The 13,092-nt window shown below is 37.8% G+C and overlaps 1 pseudogene; it reads left to right on the forward strand.

Annotated features, from left to right (window-relative positions):
- The first annotated feature begins 602 nt into the window (after positions 1-602).
- On the forward strand, positions 603-1,399 carry LOC149143705 (BTB/POZ domain-containing protein At1g21780 pseudogene; annotated as a pseudogene).
- The last annotated feature ends 11,693 nt before the right edge of the window (positions 1,400-13,092 follow it).

The raw sequence follows: 13,092 nt of genomic DNA on the forward strand, positions 1-13,092 counted from the left end.
ATATAAGCCAGATGCCCTATCTTTGCAGACACATAACCCTCATCCAGTTGTGTTTGAAAGAGAAATGCATCTTTCTGGAGCTCCACCACATGAGACATTCGTAATCCCCAACCATCCTTTTATGATCCTGTCCCAGCAATGTCTGGCAGAGAAATGATGCTACACTATGGTGTCGAAAGAAATCCCGTTCCTCTTGTTGATCAATCACTGGAAACCTATGTGACAGTTTATAAGAGGCGATTAGCACCATGGCCTTCTATCTCTCCTGAGGCTAAGGATTTCGTGAAAAGGCTTCTTAACAAAGATATAGGCAAAAGAATGAGTGCAGCTCAGGCCCTTTCTCATCCATGGCTTTGTGGGAAACATGTAATTCCATTAGATATTTCGGTGTACAAATAGTATTTCGTTGGCTCCACAGAACTTGTTTTATAAATCCAGCGAAGTGACGCCAGCGTTTCAAACAAAGGACTTGACTAAATCATTCGGATTGGGCACATATGATTTTTTTTTTTTATGCAATAGGATGAGCAGGAGACAAGAGCAGTCCCCCGATGAAATGCTTTCCCAACGAGCCTGTTCTCCTTCCTTAACCTCTCCCCTTGTTGTTTCCAGCTGCAAATTTGTGCCCATAACTGCAATTGGCATTAGCCATAAAGAAAAAAGAACTGAAGAAGAGCAACAAACATGACCGAGTCAAAGGTAGAGACAACTGCAAGGCTTGCACAATGGAGGATTGAAAGCTTGGGCTCCTGCTCTTACCGGAGGTCTGATGCCTTCAGAGTCGGAATCTGGAACTAGCACTTTTCGATTGAGAAGAACAGGAGTAAGTCGACGACCTTGGACATCACCAGTCTATGATAAGTTGCTCCGCAGCAGTGAGGATTTTGTGTGGCCTATAGATTCTAGCTTTCATGGACGTTTTATAATTGATGTGGAGTTCCTGGACCTGAAAATTGCTACCATGAATGGTGGAGAAGCTTGTTCAATATGGCCCAATGAAGGAGCAATGCAGTGTCAAGCAACTAAGGGTGCATTAAAATGCCTTTCTCGTATGTTGGATGATGGTCTTCACACGGATGTAATTATTAATACTGCTAATGGTAGTGTTAGAGCACATCGGGCTGTTTTAGCAGCGCGATCCCCTGTTTTTGAGAGTATGTTCTTGCATGATCTCAAAGAGATAGAATCATCGATAATTAATATTGAAGACATATCTGTGGAAGCTTGCATGGCTCTTCTAAGCTACATCTATGGAGGTATCAAACATGAGGACTTTTGGAACCATAGAATAGCTTTATTGAGGGCTGCTGATAAATTCGACAGAGGCCATGAAGGAATCCAAGGTTCCAGATATACTAAATTTGATGGATCTGTCGCTAATTACAAAAATTGGTTTTAAACGGTAGCGGGAAGATGAAAGGATCGAAAGCCAAAATGAGAGCGCAAAACATCTACCGTGGCAGAGAGATAGGAACGCTCGCCCATTTTTGTCCTCAATCATGATTCCATGGGATCCACGTTACATTTTTTCGATTTTTTAATTGGTCACCAGAGAAAATTAAAATGTAACGCTGCTCCAGTTACTGATTGTTGGCTGTTCATTTCTGGCAATAATAATTATACAATCCCCAGTTTGGGTTAGCACATTTCCTAATGGCAGAGATTATTTATTAGATGAAAGATCATTTGTAAAGGGTTCTGGAGTTCTGAGGAAAGTGTGGGAGGAAAAAACCCAGCGCTTCATTGTACAGATTTGACAGAGAAAATAATTGAATGGTACAGCTCTGTTTCATGAGATCCTTGCGGTATGAATTTAGCATGTGTTTCTTCTCCTGTTTCATATGTCTCTTGTTTCTGTTTCATAGTTCATTCATAATCGTTTTCAGCTGAATGCTTTTAAAGTGAGAAAGGCAGAATCCAATTTATTTCTCTGCTTTGGGAAAGTGTTCATATTTAATGTTTTCTTCTGTTTGACAAGGATTCATCTTCTATGCCCTTGTCAACCTCTCAACAGTTCACCCACTCCACAGTATTTCAAATTTGATGTTAAATCTCTTGCCTATCTTGCCTCAGGAGATAATCTATGTCTTTGATTTAACTTCTCTGTTCATGTTGTTCCTTGACCCCACGCTGCCCAGAAAACCCAGTCATTTATCAAAATACCCTTTCTTATCTTTTTACTAGCCTAAAATCAGTTATCATTTAAGTCATCTCGGACTCTATTGGTCATTTTATCGAGATAGACCTGGAGAGAGCCCTCTCCTATCCTCGTAGGGCTAGCTACGAGGTTGAGCTTGGTTTGATGTTGCCTCGAGTTTTGCCTTCATTCATCCTGAGGCCGATTCGAGCGCTAACATACGTTACTTGAAAGAATAGAACCTGCGTGTATACGCCCTTTGGTTGAGACGAACCTACGTACAGATCTGCAAATATTGACTCAGAACTTTGTTGCAATTCCAGACTTCAGACAAACCCAGATCATGATAGATAACGAATAAAACAGGTGCAAAACATCAGATCTAGCCTCAACCAATATCATATCATTCAAGAATAAGTTATTTCAGGTCTCATGATCTTGATCCAATATTGAACTCAAGGTGCACATAAATATTTCAGATCTAGTCCCAAACATAACCTTGCAACATAAAATATACTTTAGATAGAAGTATTCCTTAGAATCTTATTCACTTGCACACCTGGTCTTATGATCCTCTCTTCTTTATAGAGTTTTTGGCCTTTCTCAATATCATGAACCGAATCCACTTAGGACCAATACATTGGATAAAATACCACGGACCGAATACCTCGGACTAAATACCTTGGCTCAATATCATGGTCCAAAGATACCTTGGACCAAAACAATGGTTTTCGACATGTACATGCTTTGCCTTCTATGGGAGTGCGTGTGTATGTTATACGCTCCTTTTATTATGTTAACCCATGTGTATATGCCGCTTGGACAAAGTGAACCATCATATACCTCTTAAACCACTCTCTTTCATCAATCTCTGGAGTCTGATCTGTAAGTTAACCTGTGAGTGAGTTGTTCTGATACAAGTGGGTTTCCATCAAGTACAATATATACATCATAATTCCAATAATCTCCCCCTTTGGACTTGATCGCAACCAAGTTGGTGTTGATTACTGCAAGCTGTAGAAACTGTTAGAGATAACAACCAACAGCAAAATACTCTCCCCCTTTATCATCAAGGGCAAAGGGGAGACCAAGATATTCTCCCCCTTTGATATCAAGGGAAAAGGAGTGACCAAAGTGAAGGCTTTCATATCTGATCAGCTGAATATAAACATTGATCATGCTCCCCCAAGGCATATGCTGAAACTCGTTGATGCCGAGATGCACTAAATCATCCATGCTCCCCCTGAGCACATGCAGAGTCTGCAAAAATATTTTACAAAAGAATAACATGACTCTATAACACACCTATGTGAGTTTGACCTTCCTATCACCAATGACTCATACATACATCAATCTCCTAATCAAGTGGGGATATACCAAATTTGACACATTCACCCAACTAAGTGGGGATATACCAATTGTTTATACATGACAGAAATACAATAAATATTACATCATCCATCCCATGCAAAGTGGGGATATAAATTACATCATTTGTCCAATAGGACTCATTCAAATGTATGAGAAGTCATATCACACCCTAGACTTTTACATGACTTAAGAAACAAATGGTATAAATATCTGAAGCCATAGCTGGACTCAGCAACCATAATTCCAACAATGCAAAATGCGTGTGAGGGCTAATGCTCCCCCTGAACCTATGCTACCTATGCATTGTTAACAAGTCATTAATTAAGCCATACTTTTCAGTCAGATAAAAATTAATGAACAGAGCATATCGTTAGACTGTAATAATCAACATCAGACAAAGCACCCATATCAGAGCCTGAACCACTATTTTTCCTGACAGAAAAACATATATGCTCCTTTAGCCATAGAAACTCACGTGTATACACGACTACACTTCATGAAACCCACGTATAATAACCTTCCTCTGAAAAAATAGATTTAACAGCAGGATGATGCCGCAGCTATTCCCAACTTTTGTCTGAGATATTCAAATGTTTCTCTGGGTAGTGGTTTAGTGAATATATCAACAACCTATTCTTTGGAGGGGACATACTCCAATTTGACCTTTTGTTCAAGCACTTGTTCTCATAAAAAATGGTACTTGATGGGTATGTGCTTGGTCTTGGAGTAAATGACCGAATTCCTTGAAATACTGATGCCACTTGTATTATCACATAGAATGGAGATGGGTCGAGTACATGTGATCTGAATGCCTTGCAAAGTTTGCATCAACTAAAGTAGTTGTGTGTAGCAAGATGCAACAACCACATATTCTACTTCAGTTGTAGATAAAGCAATTGAACTTTGTTTCTTGTTTAACCAAGACACTAATCTGGAACCCATATAGAACGCACCACCACTAGTGCTTTTTCTATCATCAACACTTCCTGCCCAATCTGCATCTGTATATGCATGATGAGTGAGATCTGCATCTCTAAGATACCATAGTCCAAAGTCCTGAGTTCCTTGAAGATATTTGAAGATTCTTTTGACTGCCTAAAGGTGGATTCCTTTGGATTTGCTTAGAATATTCCAACTATTCCTACTACATGCATGATGTCAGGTCGGGAACCTGTTAGATAAAGCAGATTGCCAATCATGGATCTGTAAGTTGGTTGATGTACTGCTACTGATTCATCATTTGAGTTGAGACTGCATCCTATTACCATTAGAGTACATACAGGTTTAGAATCTTCCATTCCATACTTTTTCAAGATCTGCTTGAGATATTTGGTTTGTGAAATAAAAATACCATCTTTAGTTTGCTGAACTTGTAGACCAAGAAAATAGGTAAGTTCACCAAGCAAGGACATTTCAAATTCTTGCTGCATTACTAAAGCAAAATTCTGACTCATGGATTCTTCATTGCTACCAAAAATGATATCATCAACATAAACGATAAAAATTAGCAATTTATCAATTTCAATCTTTGTATATAAATTGCCATCTGTAGAACCTTTTGTAAAACCTTGTTGGTGTAGATATTTGTCAAGGCGGTAATACCAAGCCCTTGGAGCCTGTTTTAGACCATAGAGAGCCTTTTTGAGTCTGCATGCAAATTTTGCATCATTTCCAAGAATGAATCCTTCTGGTTGTTTAATATAAACTTCTTCTTCTAAATCTCCATTAAGGAAGGCTGATTTTACATCCATTTGGTATACTTTGAATTTCTGAAAACTAGAAAGAGCAATAAACATTCTTATGGCTTCAAGTCTGGCAACAGGTGCAAAAGTTTCTTCAAAGTCTATACCTTCTTGTTGAGCATACCCTTTACAAACAAATCTGGCGTTGTTTCTAATGACTTCTCCATTTTCATTCAACTTGTTCTTGAACATCCATTTGGTTCCTATAATATTTTTATCATGAGGTCTAGGAACTAATTCCCAAGTGTTAGTCTTTTCAAACATCTCAATTTCTTCATCCATAGCCTTGACCCAACATTCATCTTTTCATGCTTCATTTACATTTTGAGGTTCGGTGGAGGATAGTAATGCTAGATAGCTTGAGGTCCCTGTAATAGTTCTTCTTGTTTGTACACCTGCCTCCTTTTCCCCTAAAATTTGAGTTTCTGGATGATTTTTCTGAACATACCTAGACGAAGTCTTTTCTTCTATCATTATATCTTCTTTTGGTGCTTCATTGGTTTCTTCTTCAATATGATTTTGATTTGATGTGGGAAAGTAATCCCCATCTTCCTCATTGTCATAATCTTCTATTGATTTTATCTGTTTCGGGTTTTTGCATGCTTCATCAACTACAACATCAATGCTTTCAACAATTTTCCCAAGTCTTTTATTATAACATTTATATCCTTTACTTCTGGAAGAATAACCAAGAAGAATACCTTCATCTGCTCTAGGTTCAAACTTACCAAGTTTTTCATTAGTCCTTTTGATAAAACATTTGCTTCCAAAAACTTTAAATTATTTTATAGTAAGAGTCTTCCCATACCAAAGTTCATGTGGATTTTGAGTGCTATTTACTTGAACATTTGCTTGGTTGAGAATAGTCACGGTGGTGAATGCAGCTTCACCCCTGAAGGTTGCAGGAGTTCCTGATTCATCTAGCATAGCTCGAGTCATTTGTTTAATTGTTTTGTTCATTCTTTCTACCACGCCATTTTGCTGAGGAGTTCTTGCGGTGGAAAATTTCCTTTTTATTCCATGTTGTTTACAAAAGTCAAAGAATTCATCCGATATAAATTCCCCTCCTCGATCAGATCTGAGGCATTTGATTTTTTGATCTGATTCATTTTCAACCAAAGCTTTGAAGGCTTGGAACTTTTCAAATGCTTCATCTTTATGCTTTAGAAGACCTATCCAACACATTCTGGAAAAATCATCAATGAACAAAATAAAGTATTCTTCTCCACGAGGTGACTTTTTCCTTCTTGGTCCACATAAATCAGTATGGACAAGTTCAAGAGGCTTACTAGCTGACCCTTCTTTTTCCGTGAAGTGAACTTTGGTTTGCTTACCGATTTAACATGGTTTGCATATTGTATTTTTTGGGATGTTGATATCTGGAAGATCATGAACAACCTTGAGTTTGCATGCTTTTCTTATTTGAGAAAAGGTTAGATGTCCCAATCTTCTATGCCATAGCCAGTTTTCATCATTTTTGCTTAGATAGCACTATTGTTGTTCTCCTTTGAGTATGTATAAGTTGTTTGGAGTTCTTGTACCTTTGATCACGATTTCTCATGTATCAAGCTCACTAACAACACATCTATTTGATCAAAACACCACTTCATTTCCTTGACCACACATTTGACTGACACTCAACAGGTTATGCTTTAAACCATCTACATACATAACATTTCCAGCTTTAACCTTTTCTTTCAAGAAAACAGAACCCTTACCTTTTATGACAGTTGGAGTGTCATTTCCAAATGAGACATTCTTCTCCTTTTCTAAGGCATTATATGAGTGAAGTTTCTCTTTGTCACCTATCATGTGTTTGGAGCATCCACTATCGATGTGCCACTGATTTTCTTGTCCTTCTGCATACAAGGTTATATCACATCTTTTCTGTTTGAAATTCTTGCCTTCTCCATATCTTGGGATTTAATGGCGTTTGCTTCTTTTGAGGTGCTTGCCGAAATTTTCTCCTACATTCAGATTCTTCATGACCAAGTTGTTACAGATTGAGAATTCTATTTCATTTTCAAGAGGAGAAAAGTTATTATAGGAATTTCTCTTTATCCTTGTTACATTCCTTTGATTTCGTGCTTCTCTAGTCATGATGGTTTTGTAAGCAACGTATTGAGTAGCTTTGTGCCCAAAATTATTACATGAAAAACATTTCCCATTAAATAAGTTTCTGCTACTGTTGAATCTATTTACCTGTTGATTGTAGTTTCTATTGATATTTACCTGAGGTTGGTTGTGGCTTCTATTGATATTCATCCTTGGAGAAAATTGACTATGATTTACCTGGTGATCAGCTTTATACCTTTGTTGACGATTGTCATATTGTTCACTGGTCTTTGCCGCATCAAGATAGCTTTTGGTGGAGGTTGACGACTTCTCTGATTGAGATGCTTCTTCAGTATATCCAAGACCTATCTTTATCAGAGGAGAACGCTAAACTTTGATAATTTCATTTAAATTTTCTGATCCTTTAGCAAATCTAAGATTGAGAGATTTTGTTTTCTCAAGATCTTTTCTTAGACCCACAATTTCACATTCTAGTTTTTGATTGAGTTTTTCTTTTTCGGCAGGTTGGTATGTCAAGGTATCTATGATCATATTCTTTTCTTCTAAACAGATTTGAGTTTAGATATTTCTTCATGAAAGTTTTCCTCTTCTAAAACGTCCCAAAAATCATCATTGTCATAAGCCATGAGAAGTTTATAATCATCATTATTAGATAAACCATCATTCTCCCAAAAATCATTACTATCATAAGCCATGAGAAGTCTGTAATCTTGTCTAGTTTCATCTTGATCACTGTTATATAAACCATCATTATCTTCATGAGTATAGTAACTCCTTCTATTCCCAACTCGTTTCCTATTCCCTTTTGCATGTTATTTTCCTTTTTCATATTTATCTTTATGAGGACATCTGGCAGCAAAATGACCGACTCTACCACGAGCAAACCATTTGTAAGGTAGCTTACCTCTGAACCTTCCAAAACCCCGTTGAATCTTCTTGACAAAATTTACCTCATCTTCTTCTTCTGAAATGTGTCCTGATTCATTGTGTTCTTCCTTTTCTTTTCCTTTTGCCGAAGCTTTAAATGCAGCTTCTCTCATATCTGATGGACCTCCTTTTCTCATCTCAAAAGCAGTTAAGATTCCGTGAAGCTGTGTCATAGTGATATTCTGTAGATCCTGTTTTTCTTCTATGGCAGACACTTTTGATTCAAATTTAGCAGACAAGGATCTCAAATTTTTCTCAACTAAAGTAACTTCCTTTATTTCTTCACCCAGATTCTTCATGCAATTAAAAACCTCATCTATACGTAAGAAGTAACTAGCTATACTCTCATCACTATGCATCTTAAGAGTTTCATACTGAATTCTGAGAATTTGAATCTTAGCACGTTTTACCTGAGAGTCTCCTTCGTAGCTTTGAACGATTTTTTCCCATATCTCTTTGGCTAATTTGAGCTGCATGACTTTGACAAACTCTGATTGTGACAAACTTCCCAATAAAGTATTGACAGCTTTGGCATTGGTTTCATATTGCTTTTTACCTGCCATGTTAGTAGGAATTGCTGTTGGAAAATTGTATCCTCCTTCCACAATTTCCCAGACATCTGTTCCAAGAGATTATAGATAGGCTATGGCTCTTATTTTCAAATAAACAAAGTTTCTCCCATCGAAGATTGGCGATCTGATGGATCCCATGCTTTCGTGATTATTCATCTTGATGGATCTTCCTTCGAGCGATCAAGCTTATTCTGAAGGACCTGCTATGATACCAATTATTGGAAATAATACTGAGAGGGGGGTGAATCAGTATTATCAAATCTACAGTCAGATTTATATATGCTACTTCATTGAAGGTAACTCGTGTGTACACGCAACTGTATTTAAGGCAACCAGTGTATATCCAACATGCTTATGATTCAGTTAATTCATCATATGTTGATTTTTAATTAGTGCATGAGTACTTCATTAACCATATAAACAGTAACTATGTGCAGTAATAACAAAACAAGCCATCACACATAAGAAACACACATGAACACCAAGATTTAAGGTGGAAACCCAATGTGGGTGAAAACCACCTGCTGCAGTAGTCTTTGTCTTCTTTTAATAATAAGAAAATATGTTTACAATCTTGTATTTATGCAGAATCATACTGTTATCTCAAAATCAGGTCCTGGAAGGCTGCTGACCAGGAAGACTTCAAGTAACTATTTCAGACCTACTTTAGGTTGAGGCTTAGCCTCCTCAACCTGAGAGGGCTCTCTCTAAATGGGTTAATGATTTTTACTTAAGATAAGATGGCTAACTCTTTGTGATATATCTGTGATAAATATGGATGCTAGAAAAACATTAAACAAGTTTCCATTGGGCCTATGGGGTCAACAACACCTCAGTAAACAATGATACTGCCTTTACATAGAAGTCAGGGCATTCAACATTTGAGTATTCAGAATATAACACATATGGAACCACAGCTCATAAATGCATACAGGAAATCAGAGCACAATCAGTGAATTCTGAGTGATTATACATCTATGCAACTGTAAAAGACATTAAGGAAAGGATAAAATCACACATTCTGAACATAGAAATCCTTCATGAATCCTGAGAAGTAAAGCAGCCCAATTATATTACTGAAACTCTGTCTTTACATAAGCCAAAACAATGCTCTGTTATAAAATTTCCCAACCCTCATTACATTGTTGTTTCAGCTATATATAGAGTCCTTATTCTAACTGATTCGAGCTTCCTCCTCCAGCATGAGGGGAATTCGATAACTACCTCTAATGACACCTATCAACTATTTAACTAACTAATAAATACAATAAAGTGCTGACTGGAGCTTTTTAAGAGTTCTAAATTAACTATGACTCTAACTCTATTTTCCATGCATAATGGCTTCTCCTTGTTCTTTGACACCTGGTCTTCTTTCGATTTGGGTGAGCTGGATGTTTAATGCTCCATATTGACCTTGAACGCTGAATCTTTTAACTGCTCAGAAGTATTAGGAGATTTCCCTTGCTTCTCGGCTTCAGTTTTCCTCAAAAAGTTCGAATGTACAGAAGCATGTCTTCTAGCCTTTAATAACCCAAAACATGGAAAACTGCCACGTTCTTGATGCGTTGTAAGCTTCATCGATGAACATGTATGCAGGCAAAAGTTCCTTGTATGCAAATCGTTTGATACCTCTTGAACGGTGATAAAGGGGCTTTACAACAGAAATTTTAAAATTGGGTTGAAATATTCCACCTTTTTTAAGCATCCACCTGTCTTGATCTGATTGACTATTGTTGCTCCAGCTGATGTTTGCACACCCTTTAGGCGTTTCCCTTTCAAAATTCCCGCTCATAATTCAAAACTGCCTGTTTGCGTTAAAATCATCACCTACAGCAGTTTCGTAGCGCGCTACGAAACTGCTGAGTTAAAAAAAAAAAAAAACAGCTTGCTTTTGCCCCGAGACCCTTATTAGCCGAGTATTTGATTGCCCAAAACTTCCTTAAACTTTACACATGTCGCACAGGGATTTATGTTTCCTCAAAAAGACAAAGTCAAGCAAATTTGTCAAAATTTTAAAACAAAATCTTACTTGGCCTCAAAACTCATTTAGCAGGTAGCTGACCTAGCTGTGCCTTCAGATCTTCAATTTGTTTCTTCATAGCTTTATTCCCAGCTCTCAGTTGCATATTGATTCTTCTGATGTACCTGGCTTCTCTGATTGCTGGTACTGTCCATGTGTGAAATTGTGAATGGCCATCAACCACTGAATTCAACTGGTTTTCTAGGGTTTCACTCCCTTTCCATAGAGCTTTCCTATACTCTGCATGTATGACTGCATGTTTTCTAGCGGCCTTCTTCAATTTGGTAATTTCATATTTAGCTGCTTCTAATTGACTCTTTATGGCTGCTATATTATCTCCTTGAGATGTGATGACTGTTTTGCTTGTGTCCTTTTGCGTTCCTTTCCCTGTTTCCTCTGTTCTTGGCAGTGCTTCCTTTACTTGCTGGAATTTCCTTGTTATAGGTCTTCTGGGTTTAAAAATGAATTCTTCAGCTGGCTCATCGAATTTAAGCCTTTTTGAGGCCTTAGACTTCTTGGTACCTTCTTGCTCTGACTGTGTCAAATCAATTTGGACTGGTTCAGACTGCTCGAATTCAATGGCCTGTAATAAATCATTCAAACTTGCCTTAGACACTGGGCTCTCTTCAACTGCTATGGCTTTACCTTTTTCCTTATTTATCTGGCTTCTTGTCCTTACCCTTGAGACTGCTTCAGATGTGCTTGTTTCAGGTATAGTCTTCTTATCATGAGTTTTTTCCTTTGTTGATTTCTGAGGTTGATCTTGAATGATTAGTGGCTTCACTGGTTTTCTTAGCTGTGACTTTGGAACCCTTTTAGCTCTTGCTTCTTTTTGGAGCTCAGCTATTGTAAATTCTCTGGCTGGTTGTGGAGTGAGGCCAGTCTTGCTTTGGAATCCAGCCATGAAAATAAAAGAATTCCAGTCTCTGTCTATCTTTTGGAGGCCATCTAAAACCAGCAGCTTGATCAAACCATGATGAAACAAAGAGGTTTCACAGTCCTCTTTCCTCAGCTGCACCTTATCACACATCTTACTCAAGCTGCGAAACAAATAAAAAGGAAGATCTATGGAGACTTTCCCAGTGAAATGCAAAAGCAGTTTGAAATGGTAAGAATAAACCTTGTTGTACCTTCCTTCACAGGTTAAATATTTCTGTATGCAGGTGAGTAGAAGAGCATAATGTTCCTTGACATAACTCCTGGGCACTGCTTTAGTTAAATCCTCATTTACATATGAATCCTTTAAAAACTCCTTACAAGGATTCAGGTCAAATTTGAAATTCTTAAACCATTCCTCTTGTCCTCTTGGGATCTCTGTCACAGCAGATATTGCTTCTGGAGAAACCTGCACTTCTAACATGGCTACCTTTGAATTTAAACCAGTGAAGTTTAGCGCAAATTCTTTAGTTACCTGCGCATGTCCTCCTTGTAGCTTTTTGCAAAAGTTCCAGCACCCGGCATCTTTAAACGCTTTCTTCACCCCTTCATCTCTCAGCGTTATGTCCAGGCCCTCAGGTTCAGTCCTCTGACATTTACCGGATCTGTGCTCTTTTTTCTCCATTCTTTCTTCGAGATCTTCACATACAAATAGTAACAGCTCCGGTTGAAATCGTGATTCAGCTCCTTGTTAATTCAGCCTCGCTTGAAATTTAAACTCTTCCATTTAAAACCTTTCAATACATAATCTAGCAGATTTTTCACTCATGCAACACTCACGACCATCATTAAGGTTTATGCACGGTAAAATTTCTTGGGAATGATACTCTGTGCATATCAACAGATATAGTGGTGGTGATAGTGGCAAATGAGCGTTCAAACGTGATACGAGAGGTACATAAACTGACATGAGAGGACATAACTGATGACTCACCTAACGGACTTGACATTTCGGGAAAGATTCGCTGCGAAATGCACGAATCCATGATTTCGCAGCGCTGTTAGTTTTAAATTTTAATGATGCGCTGCGAAACGGCCTAATCATGATGCGCTGCGAAAACGCTTATCCATGATTGCGCTGCGAAACTGGCGAATGGGATTACGCTGCGAAATTACTAAAAGACATGGTGACTCAGATAAGACAAGATATGACTATAGAACAATGATGGTGGAGGAGAACCAATGGGAGTTGAGTATGGTTTGAGTTAAAACTTTTTGAAACTCCAAATCCTAAGTGAGGGAAAACAAATAAAACGAAATAAACTTAACACAGACCTTTGTCATCGGACTAGGATAGAAATTGATATACAT

Source organism: Pinus tabuliformis, chromosome X (genome assembly GCF_031772625.1).
Source record: "Pinus tabuliformis cultivar Carrire ecotype Pingquan chromosome X, CPIR1, whole genome shotgun sequence".
Classification (NCBI taxonomy): Eukaryota; Viridiplantae; Streptophyta; class Pinopsida; order Pinales; family Pinaceae; genus Pinus; species Pinus tabuliformis.